The 15,024-nt window shown below is 39.4% G+C and overlaps 1 pseudogene; it reads right to left on the bottom strand.

The window, feature by feature from the left end:
* Positions 1–15,024, bottom strand: part of LOC113116963 (EARP-interacting protein homolog) — a 44,791-nt pseudogene that overhangs the window by 22,132 nt on the left and 7,635 nt on the right.

Genomic DNA, 15,024 nt, shown 5'->3' with positions numbered 1-15,024 from the left:
CAGGATTTTTTATTTTATTTATTTTTTCCTATTCTGTGTTGTGAATTATCGTGCATAAAATAAAGCATGTGACTGAGACATGTGCAGAGGTTGAAAATGAAACCAAACAGATGGGTGCATGAATTACAGAGCAAACTGATTTCTGAAACATCTAGAAAAGAACTGAACAATAGATTGAAGGGAGGCAGAGCCAAAATGCTGCAAGAGATGGAGACAAAGCGAGACGGAAAGAGAGAAAGGGAAATAAAAGCCATGACGAGAAGGAAAGCAAAGCTAGGAAAGAGGGAGAGAGAACGGGGAAGCTGCAGGGTTAAATCGATAGCGTGTGGCGTACCAGGCCACGCTGCCATGGGCCGTGTTGTCAAGGTGACAGAGAAGCTCCAAGGTCTGCGGGTTGTTTGATGAATCATCGGGGGACTCGTGGCTGCCTGATTCCCATTCCGGGGGCATCCTCCACACCGCAGCACATGTGAGCACTCGACTCTCAGACGCTGGTCGACAGGAAACACACACACACAATGAACATGAGCATGCATGCACAGAAAACAGCTTAAGATCACGGACACAGCCATTTCAGCTCATCTGCAATCTGGAGCACGACAAACAAAAGAAAACAAAAATGCTGATTCTTTAGAGATGCATTTAGACATTATCACAGCATCAGCCATATCAGTCTAATCACATCATTTGACAGTAAATGTATATGATGTGTATGTATTCATTGGGAATGTGTATGGTTTGTGTCTAATGCATCTGTGGATTGTTTTCCAGCAGCACATGCCACATGAGCAGTACAGGAGTGTGCGGCTCTGTTCTTTCAGTAGTGTATACTGCCTCTAGAGGCCAGATTACTCATAACGCTTTATTATTTCAAATACTCATCTTTAATGGAATTGGAATAGATGAATGAATGAATGAATATCATGTTGTTACAAACATGATATGTTTGTAATACCCTGTTCAGTACATTACAGATTTGTAAATAATGAAATTCAATACAATTCAAGTTTATTTGCATAAGCGCTTTTCACAAAACAAATCGTTGTAAAAGAAGCTTTACAGAAAATTACGTTTCTACAAATATATTTAGTGGTGACTATGTCAGTTAATGTAAATATGAAAATGGCCAAAGGAAATCTGTAACATTTCTCAATAACGTTATTTTTTTATCATTACTTAATTACATAAGTTAACATGAACTAACTAACAATAAAAATACCTCTAAAGAATTTTAGTTCAACGTTTACTAATAATTTATTATTATCCAAAGTTTTACGTGTTTACATTATTTAATGGAATTGAGCTGACACAAAACAACAATTAACAGTATTATTTTTATTAGCTAAATGCCATTGTCACTTAACGGCAATTAATGCATTAGCTAACGTTAATGTTGGACCTTATTGTACAGAGTTGAAGAAAAATCTCACTGCACATCTGAATGCAAAATGATTTCATTATGAGAAACTTTTACTCCACAACGTGTCTTAGTTTTGAAAAAACACACATATTTTGTTATTTAAAAATGAAGAAGTAATGTTATATAAAGCATGCAGGCAGCAGTCTCTCTTTTGATGTGTGGGAGAATGAGAACGAGTGTTCGGTTCCTCCGGTGTAACGGCTGCTTTGGGAGAAGTTCAGAAGCGCACATCAGCACTTTCTGCTTCAGCCAAAAAGTGTACAGCTAGTTATGGGATACAGATAAAACCTGCAGCCAATAATTACATATATACAACAATACATGGCTTGTGTTTTCTCTCAAGTATTTTAAAGCTTTTATCTCACATTGTAAAAAACTATTTACAAAAACTGCAAGTTTTGATTGCAAGAAATTCACTGTAAAAGTTTACATTCATTTCATTAAGTGATGCATACAGTATACCAAAATCACAGATAACCACCATGATAATACAGCTGGCACAACAGAGAGCCACATGGTAAAGCAGAGTTTATAGTCTGTCCTTAAAACATTGTACATATAGATGATGCAAAGAGTCACAAAACACTATCAGTTAAACACAAAACACAATCAGTTAAACACTTATGATACTAAAATAATGCAATGAACTAAATAACAGAAAAATATAACACAAAGCACTCTAATGTAGTCAAGTCAAGTCTGCTTTATTGTCAATTCTTCCACATGTACAGTACATACATAAAGAGAATCAAAATTGAATCAAAATCAGATGACATTAACAGTAGAGCCTAAAAATCTAGATCAAATATAGAATATAAGAAACAACTATACAATAAGGGATTGTAAAAAACACATAATAAAATCAAAAATAAAGTTAAATAAAGCAGTGCAAGGCACATGGCAGATAGAGTGCAAATCAGTGAAGTGAGCAAACAGTGCAAAAAGAGCAGTTATTTTATTTAACTGACTGATGAGGTAGTGGAATAATGTCAGTTCCATGGTGAATGAGGTTGTGAGCAGACCAATGCTGCACAAAGTGACTGGTGCATGTCATCGTATATTAGTTGGTGGGGGGGAGCACCTGAGGATGTGGGATCGGGGGGTGGGGTTCCTAGTTCAGTGGTGCCTGGGGCAGAAGAGGGACAGGGGGGCAAGTTCGGGAGCGAGTTCAGCTTCCTGACAGCCTGATGGATGAAGCTATCCTGGATTGGAGACTCCGCAGTCTCCTCCCTGATGGTAGCAGGCTGAAAAATCTGTGTGATGGGTGAGTGGGATCACCTGTGATGCAGAGGGCTTTGCAAGTGAGACGGGTTCCATAAATGTGCTGGAGGGAGGGGAGAGAGACACCAATGATCTTCTAAGCTAGTCTCACTATGCGTTGCAGAGTCTTTCGGCAGGACACTTTTCAGGCGCCATAGCGCACAGTGATGCAGCTCGTCAGGATGCTCTCGATGGTGCCTCTGTAGAAAGTGTACATGATGGGGGGCGGGGCTCTGGCTCTCCTCAGTTTGCGGAGGAAATAAAGATGCTGCTGGGATTTATTGACCAGTGCTGCTGTGTTTTCTGTCCAGGAGAGGTCCTCTGTGATGTGCACACCCAGGAACTTGGTGCTGCTCACTCTCTCCACAGTTAACCGTTGATGGTCAGAGGAATGTGCAGAGTGTGTGCTCTCCTGAAGTCAACAACAATCTCCTTCATCTTCTCCACGTTCAGAGAGAGATTGTTGTCACTGCACCATCCAGTCAGGTGGCTCACCTTGCTCCTGTAGTTTGTCTCATCTTTGTTGCTAATGAGACCCACCACAGTCATGTCATCTACAAACTTAATAAAGAGGTTGGAGTTGTGTGATGGTGTGCAGTCATGGGTCAGCAGAGTGAAGAGGAGGGGGCTCAGCACACATCCTTGGGGGGTCCCAGTGTTCAGTCTGATGGTGCTGGATGTGTTGTTGCCGACCCGTACTGCCTGAGGTCTTCCAGTCAGAAAGTCAAACAGCCAGTTGCACAGCGAAGTGTTGAGCCCCAGCTGGACCAGTTTGTGAATGAGCTGTTGAGGGATGATTGAGTTGAATGCTGAACTTCAGTCTATGAACAGCATTCTGACGTATGAGTCTTTTTTCTCTATATGTATGAGTGCTGAGTGGACGGCAGTGGAGATGGCATCATCGGTTGACCGGTTGGACCAATATGCAAACTGGAAGGGGTCCGGGGGATGGGGGGCAGACTTGATGTGGTGCATGGCTAGCCGTTCAGAGCACTTCATGAGTTTGGGAGTCATTGAAGCAGGATGGAGATGGTTTCTTTGGAACTGGAATGATGGTGGTAGTTTTGAAACATGTGGGAACAACAGCCTGACTCAGTGAGATGTTGAAAATATCTGTGAAGACATCAGTGAGTCCTGCTGCACAGTCTCTCAGTACACTCCCAGGGATGTTCTCAGGACCCAGAGCTTTGCGTGCATTGATCCTGAAGGATCTCCTCACGCTGTCTGGGGTCAGGGTCATCACCTGGTCGCCGGGAGGAGGTGGAGTCTTCTGTGCAGTGGTGCTGTTTTGTTGCTCAAAGCGAGCGAAGAAGGTGTTCAGCTCATTTAACAGAGAGATGTTGTTGTCACAGGTCCGTGGTGGGGACTTATAGTCTGTAATGGTCTGTATCCCCTGCCACAGGTTCCTAGTGTCTCTGCTGTCGCTGAATTGATGGGCTATCCTCCTGGAGTACTGTCTCTTAGCATCTCTGATGCCACGGGACAGGTTGGCCCTGGCTGTTCTCAGGCCCACCTCATCTCCAGCTCTGAAGGCAGCGTACCGTGTCTTCAGGAGTCTGTAGACCTCCCCTGTCATCTATGGCTTCTGATTGGCCCGGACAGTGATGGTTTTTGTGACTGTTACATCATCAGTATACTTGTTGATGTAGGCAATGACAGTCCCTGAGTAGTCCTGGAGAATGCAGTTCTGCCGACATCGAGCATGATGCTTCAACCATCATGACGTACATGACATGTACATGACTGATAAAAAAAATATAAGAGATAAAACTATTCAAATAAAATATAATCATATGAGATGTATCGCGAGGGAAAGTCATTTTACTTGTTTTCACTGTAATTTATAGTAATGTTTACTACCAAGAAATATAAAATTACATACAGTAACTCATTATAACCATTTACATTTTCTTTAATACATACACATGGTTTGGTAATTTACAGTTTTACTGTAGTACATTTACAGTATTTTACAGTACAAATTACAAATATTTTTTTTGTAGTGCATCATTATAGTAAACGTTGAGCAAGATAAACAATGCAAATGGCCGCATCTGCTATCATTATATTTGCTGTGTAAAGGTACAGTAAGAGATTTCTAAGAAACAATGTTGATATTTTAATCACCAAATCACCTAAATAAACACGCCCCTACCCAAAAGGATCACACCTTTATTGAAGGGGTCCTATTATGCCCTTTGGTCTTTGAGGTGTACTAGAATAGGTTTTCGTCCTTGATTTATCATTATCTCCCACTTATTTTACATTATTGAATTATTAAATGTGCTCTGATTGGCCCAGTGTGTTGTGATCATAACCACAAGTTTCATCTGCTCAGCTGTAAATATTAACAAAGGTGCCGTTTTGGCCGATCCAGACCCTGAGAATGTTTGTGAACAAGAGGATCGTGCTGAACCTTTGCAAGCACAAATAAATGTGTTTTTTTTTAACCGGGGTGGAATTTGTTTGTTGTAGTTATTGAAAAGTGTTTAGGTAGAGAAAGTCTATGTCCTTTTAAGGTGGACTTTGAGCTTTTTTTAAATCTCAAACAGCAACATTACACATGAACTAAAGTTAAAAAATAATAGGATTATTATTTAATCATGATAACCGGAATAAAGCAAGAGCTGGAATTCAAGCAATCATAATTCAGTGGGGCTTTGATTCATCTGAAGGCACCAGCTAATTACAGCCGTGCTGATATTCAGAGTAACAGCACAGTTACACATTTGATATTGCTTTTATACAACAGCTCATTTAGCATACAAATCAGTATACTGTAAATCTCCTCATACACAATGGTGGCCAAAATGATGAGAACACATTTTCAGCAGCCCAAAAATGGTTTCAAGTCAGTTATTTCTATAGTAGTGCTGTAGTGTGTCAGTAAGAAAATATCTGTTTGCATTTCCAAACATTCATTTTGTCATTAATTGTAAGAATCCAGTGAAATACTAGTGTTGTAATCACTTTGGCCACCACTGTAGATCTCAGATTGATTATGTATCATTGACTAAGCTATGAGTTGGAAGGTTTCATACTGCAGTTCTTTTCTGTTGCTGAAGCCGTTGAAAGGCTGTGGCAGTGTAGTAGTGGAGCTGAAGCGTACAGCCGTGTCAGAATAAGAGCTTTTCTCAGATCAGATGGTCTAGTGCGGGTGATGATGGAGCAGACTCAGTGCCGCCCAGCTTCTCCATTAGCTTGAATGTCACGGTAATTACATTCCTCTTTTGAACTCCACCATGACATCTTGCACATTGGCCTCATCATAATGAAGATGGAAGGAGAAATTAATAAAAAAAGGAAATAAATGTTTCCCACTATGTGAACTGTCAGTTAACAGCCACAGGCGTTGGTCTTATAAACATGGGATTTAATTAAAATTTCCACTTTCAATTGCTTCTTCATGTTTGTGTACATTTTTTAATTGCCTCGAGGCGAGTGCAAGAATGTGTCATATATTGCTTTAACAGTCTGTGTGACTTGACTGTGCCAGTGCACTCACAGCACATAGAACCACATACTAAAAAGTAGAAAGTCTTTTTTGAAGTTTCACTCATGAGGTTAGAAGTAATCTGAATGGAAGTACAAAACCTTACTATTGGAAGACAGCAGATGACTCATACGATTTAATAAGCATTATGCACACAGCTTTATGAGAAATTGACTACTTTAAGACTACGATTTTGTTACAAACCCTACCTACACATTATGATGCTCAGAATACAAACGCTGTTCTAAACAGCAAAAGGCAAAATTATTACACTAAAACTACTATTAAAACTACTACCTAGTTGCTTATTAGCATACATATTTCTGGCATAATGGCTGATTATTATTACTCATAAAATGATTTTTTTTTTAAATAAATAAATAAATGTTTTAATATGTTATAGGCTAGGCTAAACTGCCTGTCACGATCATCAGCTGGAGTGCCCATAAACTCCTATAGAGGGTGCTCCACTCAGGACTCCGGCATTTTGTATTTCCATTTCCAACTCCATTCCCCAGAATCATATGCTAATCACCACCAGGTATTCCCCATTACCACTCCCCTATATAAACTGTGTCTGGACTCAATTAAGTGTGAAGTCTTGTTCTAGCTTTGTCTGTCAATTACGAGCGTTTCTCCTTGTGTTTGTTCCTCCCGTGTCTGACTATGGATTGTTTATACCGATTTTAATTCTCTGCTGCCTGCCCCGACCTCTGCTTGTTACTGTTGCTGATTCTGGATATCCCTGACATACCTGACACTGTTTTCTCTGATCATTGCCTGTTTAACCATTCTCTTTATTAAACCACTGCATATGGATCCGAACCTCTCTGAGTCCATGTTACACTCCCTTTAATTATACATATAAATCATGAGAAAATATAGTTATTTTATTTACAATTTTCTTCAATAACCATGTCCCTGAAATCATTTTCCACCCAATAACTTTTTTTGTTTTGTTTTTTACATTTTATCCTGCTTGTCCCACCCTTAAAGTTCCACCCTGTTAGGCTATATTATGGAGAATGTTTGTCCTATCAAAAAATGTAAAAATAAATCTGACATAGTTATAAAAGTTCTGTTAATCTGTAGATGGTTAGCTAGCTAAATGTTGATCACTCAGTGATCTATGCTTAACTAAGCTCAAAATTTTCCACCCTGTTAGGTGGAAATTCTAATATAATAAATAGTATTTAGTGTATATAGAATATATATATATATATATAGTCATCTATACAGATAATTATTTTGCCACCATGATTGATTGTGATAAGGAACCACACAGCTATGTTTTGTGTCCCTCCTGGATTATTATTTATGTATTTATTTATTTATTTATTTTATTGTTTTGAAATAATATTATATAGGAGCAGTTCCACACATTATAGATGGGAAACCATGCAGGGCAATGACGAAAAGCATGTCCACCGTTAGAACCTGTTAACACTGGTGTTCCACCCTGTTATGCTCCTTTCCACCCTGTTAGACAAAACAGTCCCTAACAGGGTGGAATATTTTCAATATTGTTTTGAGACCCCGAGCTTGACCAACATCCATTCCTAAAAAATAAAAATAAAAATCATGTAACTTTTTTTCCAACACTTATGAAGCCAAAATGTTACCCCATACCAGGAATGACCCGAACAGAACAAATTAGCATGAGATTGCAAACCTTACTAAATCACTTTGTATGATTCATTTAAATATTCTCGTCTCTTAAATGTTGCAACTGAAATTGAAACTCCTGCAAAAATGCACAAGCAATGAGATCTGCCCCAAAAATAACCCCATCCACACCTTCGGTCAATCCTTCTCATTTAGTAAATCCTGCCAGTAGTTTTTCATCAGTACTGAGAGGAAGAGAAAGAGAGACTCACTCTTGCTGTAGCAGGTGGTCAGCACTGTTTTGTCTGCAGGACTGCCGTTGATGTGCCAGATCTCACCAGCGTCGTGCAGGAGAACGCTCTTATTAATCATATTATTCTCATCATCAAAGTCAATGATGTGAATCTGCAGAAGAGAAAAAGCAGAGCATCCTGATGGCAGTTCAAAGAGCTGGGACTACACTCGCAGATATTTACTTCAATATGGCAGTAAATGAAATCTCTAACGCTTTTTAACTTCACACACTCCTGACACTCATTTCCCAGCTTTTATTTCAACTTTGAAGCGACTGCATCTTTTGAACTAATGTTAGATGCTTAAAAGTTATATGCAAAGCCTGGCACATTTGAAGAGGCAGTAGAAAGTTATTATTTTACTGAGGGGCTTCATGCACACTGTGGGTAATATTCTACTGTAAGTGTTGTCATTATGTGAATAAAGGAGTTGTTGTGTGCTCTTCACAAAATCCTATTCTATCCCTAAAAACATCTAAACAGCATTAAAACAACAACAATCAATTTACTTTGAGAAGGAAAATTGAAATATATATGGTCTTTTAATCTTGATAGAACAATACACTCCAAGCAAAAAGCATTGCTTTTTAGGAGTTTATTTCATTGCATTTTACCTATTTGCATCTGTAGATTTAAATTACAACACATATCTCTAAAGGCTTTCTCACAATGAGACAGACATCTCGCATACACTAAGCTTAGCAGTTTTATACTGTATATATATATATATATATATATAGAGAGAGAGAGAGAGAGAGAGAGAGAGAGAGAGAGAGAGAGAGAGAGAGAGAGAGAGAGAGAGAGAGAGAGAGAAAGAAAGAGAGTTAGTGTCACGTTCAGTGTTATGGAAAACACAGAGAGGGAACCAATTGCAGGTAAGTCGTTTATTAAGGGATAATCCAAAGGGGTAAACAGTCCAGGCAGGGTCAAAACCAGAAGATCCAAAACAGAACATAAACAAGACACGAACACAAGGCAAGGCAAGGCAAGGCAAGAATGACGGACAAAAAAACTTTCACATTAAACAAGGACTCCATGACACAGACTGAGACAAACCGGGTATAAATACACAGAAGGATGATGAGGGAAGTGGAGACAGGCGGGGAACAATCAATTAACAAAAACAAGGAGGAAGGTGACCAAATAAGGGAATGTGAGACCTCTAGTGGACACCCAGGAATACACAGACCAGACACTGTGACATTACCCCCCACCCACCCCCCTCTAAGGAGCAGCTTCCAGATGCTCCACAGACACAAAAAACAAACCAAAAAGACCAGGAGGGCGGCGGACAGGTGGAGGCTCAGGGGGAGGGACGGAGGGCCGGAAAGGAAAACTTGGGGAACAGACATCAAAAGTGTAAACACAAAACAGGGAGACCAGGAGGGAGGAGGAACGGAGGAGGTTCAGGGGGAGGGATGGAGGGCCAGACTAACTGAGGGGAACAGACAGAAACATAACAGAAACCAAAACACCAAACAGAAGTCCATGAAGGGCATGTTGAGGCACCCACCAGGGCGGAGCAGAGGACCACCACAGCCATGTGGTCAGGGTGGAAGCCCCCCAGGACGGAGCAGAAGACCCCCACAGCCATGTGGTCAAAGCCAGAGCCCTCCAGGGCGGAGCGGAAGACCACCACAACTGTGTGGTCAGGGCGGAAGCCCCCCAGGGCGGAGCAGAGGACCACCACGTTCTCGTGGTCGCCGCCCGAGTTGCCCAGGGCGGAGCGGATGACCACCACGTCCTCGTGGTTGACGTCGGAGTCCCCCAGGGCGGAGCAGCAGACCACCCAGTGACTTGACTTGGCTCTGGAGGGTCATCGGTGACTGGCCCTGGCTCTGGAGGGTCCACAAACACCGGACTCGACTCCGGAGGGTCCACTGACACATGACTCGACTCCGGAGAGTCCACCGACTCGAGGTTATGGCGACCATCTTGTGCTGTGGCGCTGGGCTGATGACCACCCTGCCGGAAGAGATAGGAGTGGCTGGGGCATCCCACCGACACCGATGCTGCAGGTAGCGCACAAATTCCCAGAATTCCAGTGTCTCTAACTGTGCCATCTCCTCCAGAGACACTGGATCATCCAGACCGCCATTAAAATTATCTTTAAGGGCCGTATCGTTGTAGCCCATGCACTCTGCCAGGGACCAGAACACCTGAGCCATGGGCACCCACTTCATTGCCCTCTTGGCGGAGGGCGGTTAACCTCAAATACTTGGCTCGCCTCTCCGCCATCTTGGCTGGGGAACGGAAAAACGACATACCGCTGGTTCCTACGGTGACGGAGTCCTTCTGTCACGTTCGGTGTTATGGAAAACACAGAGAGGGAACCAATTGCAGGTAAGTCGTTTATTAAGGGATAATCCAAAGGGGTAAACAGTCCAGGCAGGGTCAAAACCAGAAGATCCAAAACAGAACATAAACAAGACACGAACACAAGGCAAGGCAAGAATGACGGACAAGAAAACTTACGCATTAAACAAGGACTCCGTGACACAGACTGAGACAAACCGGGTATAAATACACAGAAGGATGATGAGGGAAGTAGAGACAGGCGGGGAACAATCAATTAACACAAACAAGGAGGAAGGTGACCAAATAAGGGAAAATGAGACCTCTAGTGGACAACCAGGGATACACAGACCAGACACTGTGACAGAGAGAGAGAGAGAGGGAGAGAGGGAGAGAGACAGATAGATTATTTTCCTGATTTATATGACTTTATATTTATTTTAAAAAATATCATTTTTCTGTCTGATTTATGGAGTGACTGAAAGAAAAAATCTGTGAAAATGTTGAACTCTGTCAACAAAATTAAATGATCATTAGAAACTGGCTTCATCCAATGTTAAGATTTCTGCTTGAATGAATGCAGATTAGTGTATATTTAATTAGATAAGGTCTCGTTTGCATGTTTAGTTGTAACATTTCAGAAAGCGTAACACAAAAGCAGATCAATTGTGTTAATATACTGTGGTTAATCAGTTGGGAAGGTACGGTAAGATCTATAGTATATCTATCGTATATTATATACTGAAGAGTCTAGGATTGCATCATCATTGCGGCGATTAATATGTTTCTAGCATGTTGTATGTTTTGCAACAGTTAATTTAACCCTAGCTGATGCAGTGTGTTGCATTTCATTTTTTCATTAGACAACCAATGATTTCTGAGTGAAAAATAATGTTTTATAAAAAAAAAAAAGAGATTTCTTGAGCCTTTGTTTACTTCTGCCTGTGGTTTTTTTGTAGTTTTTAGTATTTTGCGCTGTGCATAACAAACGCCCCTTAGCTGTTATAAATTCACTGTAAACCACAGCTTCATATGGGGTTTATATCTTTATTACCCCCCCCCCCCCCCCCCCCGGTGTTGTTATAACATTGTTATACTGCATGTGGGTTTTTGCTTTTGCTGTGTATCCTCTGACATGGGTCAGTAAACTGGTAGAAATTAAATAGCAGTGGTTTAAATATCATTCTCCAGATCATGATTTTAGCAAATTAATGTCATATTAATTAGCTGTTATCAAAACTATAGCCCAAAAGGCATCAGTCTTGCTGGTCACCTGTGTAGATGTGAGAGAGAGTAAATGCGCACACACACACACACACACACACACACACACACACGAGAACCTCTTTGTCTCTGTAGAGCTGGAGAGGAAGCCATTTACCTTGAGTTGGACTGCACTGAAGGAGAATTATTAGGCAACGTTATAACTTTATGGAGGAGAGCAATACAAATAAATTGCGATGGCTGGACAGGATAATTGGAGGCATTGGAAGGTTCTGTAACTAGTGCTGGGCTTGAAGAGACTCGTTCGTGATTCATCAGCCTTTACCGAAGCTGAGTGAATTATCTCATGAGCCTCTTCTCTTGCCGTAGTGGTCATGTGAAGGAGCGGTCAGGGGCTCAGGTTCAGACGCGTGCAGACCTGCTGCAGGGAAGGTTTATGAAGCACAAGTGTTTTTACACACTGCAAAAATGCCCTTACTATGCTAGATATTGTAACCGAATATGCCTAAAATAAAAAAATCTAAACTTCTTGGAAGCTGCCAAGTGAGAAAATGATCATACAGTTGTGCTCATTAGTTTAAATACCCCTTATGAAATATGGAAAATAATTTTTATTCTGTGGAAGGAAATATTTTAAAGAATGAAAGGAAGTGGGGTCTAATGTTGCTCTGCACACTGAACTCATCCAAACATCTTCTTTACGTCTTTGCACAGATGAAAGTCAAACGGGTTTGGATTTATAATTATATGACAGACTAAATGATTATTATGTGTTTGTTTATTTGTCAGAAAGTAAAAATGAAAATACACTGTAAAAAAATCAAAAGTTGAGAAAAGTTAAAAGTTTAAGGCAAACAGCTTCAGGACATTTTTGAGTTTATCGACCTCTTGTATTCAGTTTCTACAGAAAAAGTTGAGGAAAAAAACAATAATAATAATAAACCTAAAAAACTTGTTTCCTTAAACTTTTAAGTTTTCTCAAGGAGAGTGATGGGTTACTGCACCAGATGACCTGGCCTCCACAGTCACCGGACCTGAACACAATCCAGATGGTTTAGGGGTGAGCTGGACCACAGACAGAAGGCAAAAGGGCCAACAAGTGCTAAGCATCTCTCGGGGAACTCCTTCAAGACTGTTGGAAGACCATTTCAGGTGACTACCTCTTGAAGCTCATCAAGAGAACGCCAAGAGTGTGCAAAGCAGTAATCAAAGCAAAAGGTGGCTACTTTGAAGAACCTACAATATGACATATTTTCAGTTGTTTCACACTTTTTTGTTATGTATATAATTCCACATGAGTTAATTCATAGTTTTGATGCCTTCAGTGTGAATCTCCAATTTTCATAGTCATGAAAAAAAAAGAAACACTTTGAATAAGAAGGTGTGTCCAAACCTTTGGTCTGTACTGTATATATATATTGTAATTATCACCATATTTAATAATCTTATTAGTACTAATTATTGTTAATTAAGTTATTAAGTTATTATTAATTAATATTATTAATCTTATTAAATTTGTAACTGTATTAATCTATGATTTTATATTCCTGTTTATTTATTATTGTATTATTATGATATATAATTTTATAATTTACTATTGATCTTAATTATTTTTTATTATATTTAGGTTAGACATCCTAAATATTCTACAAGTTAAGATGAGCACAAAGAAAGTGATTTGCTTTTAACCCACTATGACAAATAAGGCAATTAAATTTTTTTGTTGTGTTGCATTTCTGAGGCGTTTCCTCAAGTAGCCGTAAAACTCTGGTAACACTTTACAATAGGTTTCTATATGTTAGGCCTAACATCCGTTGATGGTGAACTAACAACAAACATTTCAAGTTGTATCAACCAACATTAGTTAGTGTCAAGCACATGCATTCAGAAACCTGTTAGAAAGAGTCCTGCGAATACATACAATAACATTATTATAGCAAATATGAGGACTGTAGAGAAATCCCCTGCATCCATCCACTCACCTGGTTATCAAATCTGAGTGACTGTGTGCCCACTAGAAACCTGATGGCATTTGTCTCAGCTGTCTGAGCTGTCAGAGCACACGTCTGAAACACACGGAGAGAACCACAGCCCATGCATTAATGATACACAGCCAAAAGACAACACGTATATGACACCAGATGCCTGCAAGCTGCTACTTACATTGCATTTGTAGGTATTGCAAGGTGGGCTCATTAGGATGTTTTCTGCCCTAATGGTAGTTCACGCAAACATGCTGACTAAGTAAGCAGCTTAAGTTGTATACATGTTTGCTATGTAGGAAGCACTTGATATCTGAAACTGCTGTTTATAGACATCTCCATAGATGCCCAAAAGCACTGTCTAGATAAACTGATCATTTAAATTACCTGAAATGACATCTGAACCAAGCTCAGAGTCACTAGACACAGATAAAAATACAGAAATACTGTTTGATCCTGCCTTACTTTAGGATCAGTGAGGTGCAATTATTCTTTTTCATTTTTTGTATTTTCCCTTCTTATTTTCTATTTAGTTAAGGTTTTATTAGCTTTTTTTTATGTCTATATTAATTTTCAAGTTTAGCTTTAGTTACTTTAGTACACTAAGATAAACTAAATGGCAATGAGGTGAAATAAAAGCTAAAATATAAAAAGATGCAGTCCCACACACGATTCTAAATATAGAAGTTTATTAAGAAATTGATGTGATTAACAACTTATGCCTGATGAAGGTCAGTGGACTGAAACATTGCTTTTGTTAATAAACTTCAATATTTAGCAAGAATTGACAGTGTACGGGATTGCATCTTTTTTTTTTTTTTTTTTTTTTTTTTTATATTTTGGAATTGACAGTTTTGTTGGACCCTTTTCCTAAGCACCTATTAGTTTATTTTTTTGTATTATTATGATTTTTTTTTTTTTTTCAGGTGTGCTGAGTTTGTGTTGAGTAAAATAAAAGCCAAAAAGCATAGTCAAAATAACATAAGCACAAAAATGTAGCAAAACCATGCGATACATCCATATAATTTTATTATTATTATATATTTTTAGTAAATATTAATATTTTACATCTCCTTTATATAGGCTATATATATATATATAGAGAGAGAGAGAGAGAGAGAGAGAGAGAGAGAGAGAGAGAGAATTTATTTTATTATTTTTTGCATTTTATTTTTGCCATGACAAGTTTGCCATCCATAGTTGCTACATTGAAGTGCTATGGTAATACCATCTGATTCTATGCATACACTGTGACAGATGTTTGAAACGGAAAATATAACGGTATATCAATGTGTTACTTTTAATACTAATGCTAGTTTTTAATATCCAACTGATATTTAACGTAAATATCTCAGCAGTTCAGTAATTCTCAGATACTAATAACAGGTACAGCAGTTCCGCGATAGTGAAATAAGACTTACGCAAACGACGCATGGAAACTACCGTAACACT

This window comes from Carassius auratus, chromosome 17 (assembly GCF_003368295.1).
Source record: "Carassius auratus strain Wakin chromosome 17, ASM336829v1, whole genome shotgun sequence".
Taxonomy (NCBI): domain Eukaryota; kingdom Metazoa; phylum Chordata; class Actinopteri; order Cypriniformes; family Cyprinidae; genus Carassius; species Carassius auratus.
The sequence above is the reverse complement of the archived record's forward strand: the minus strand, read 5'-3'. Positions and strand labels throughout refer to the sequence as shown.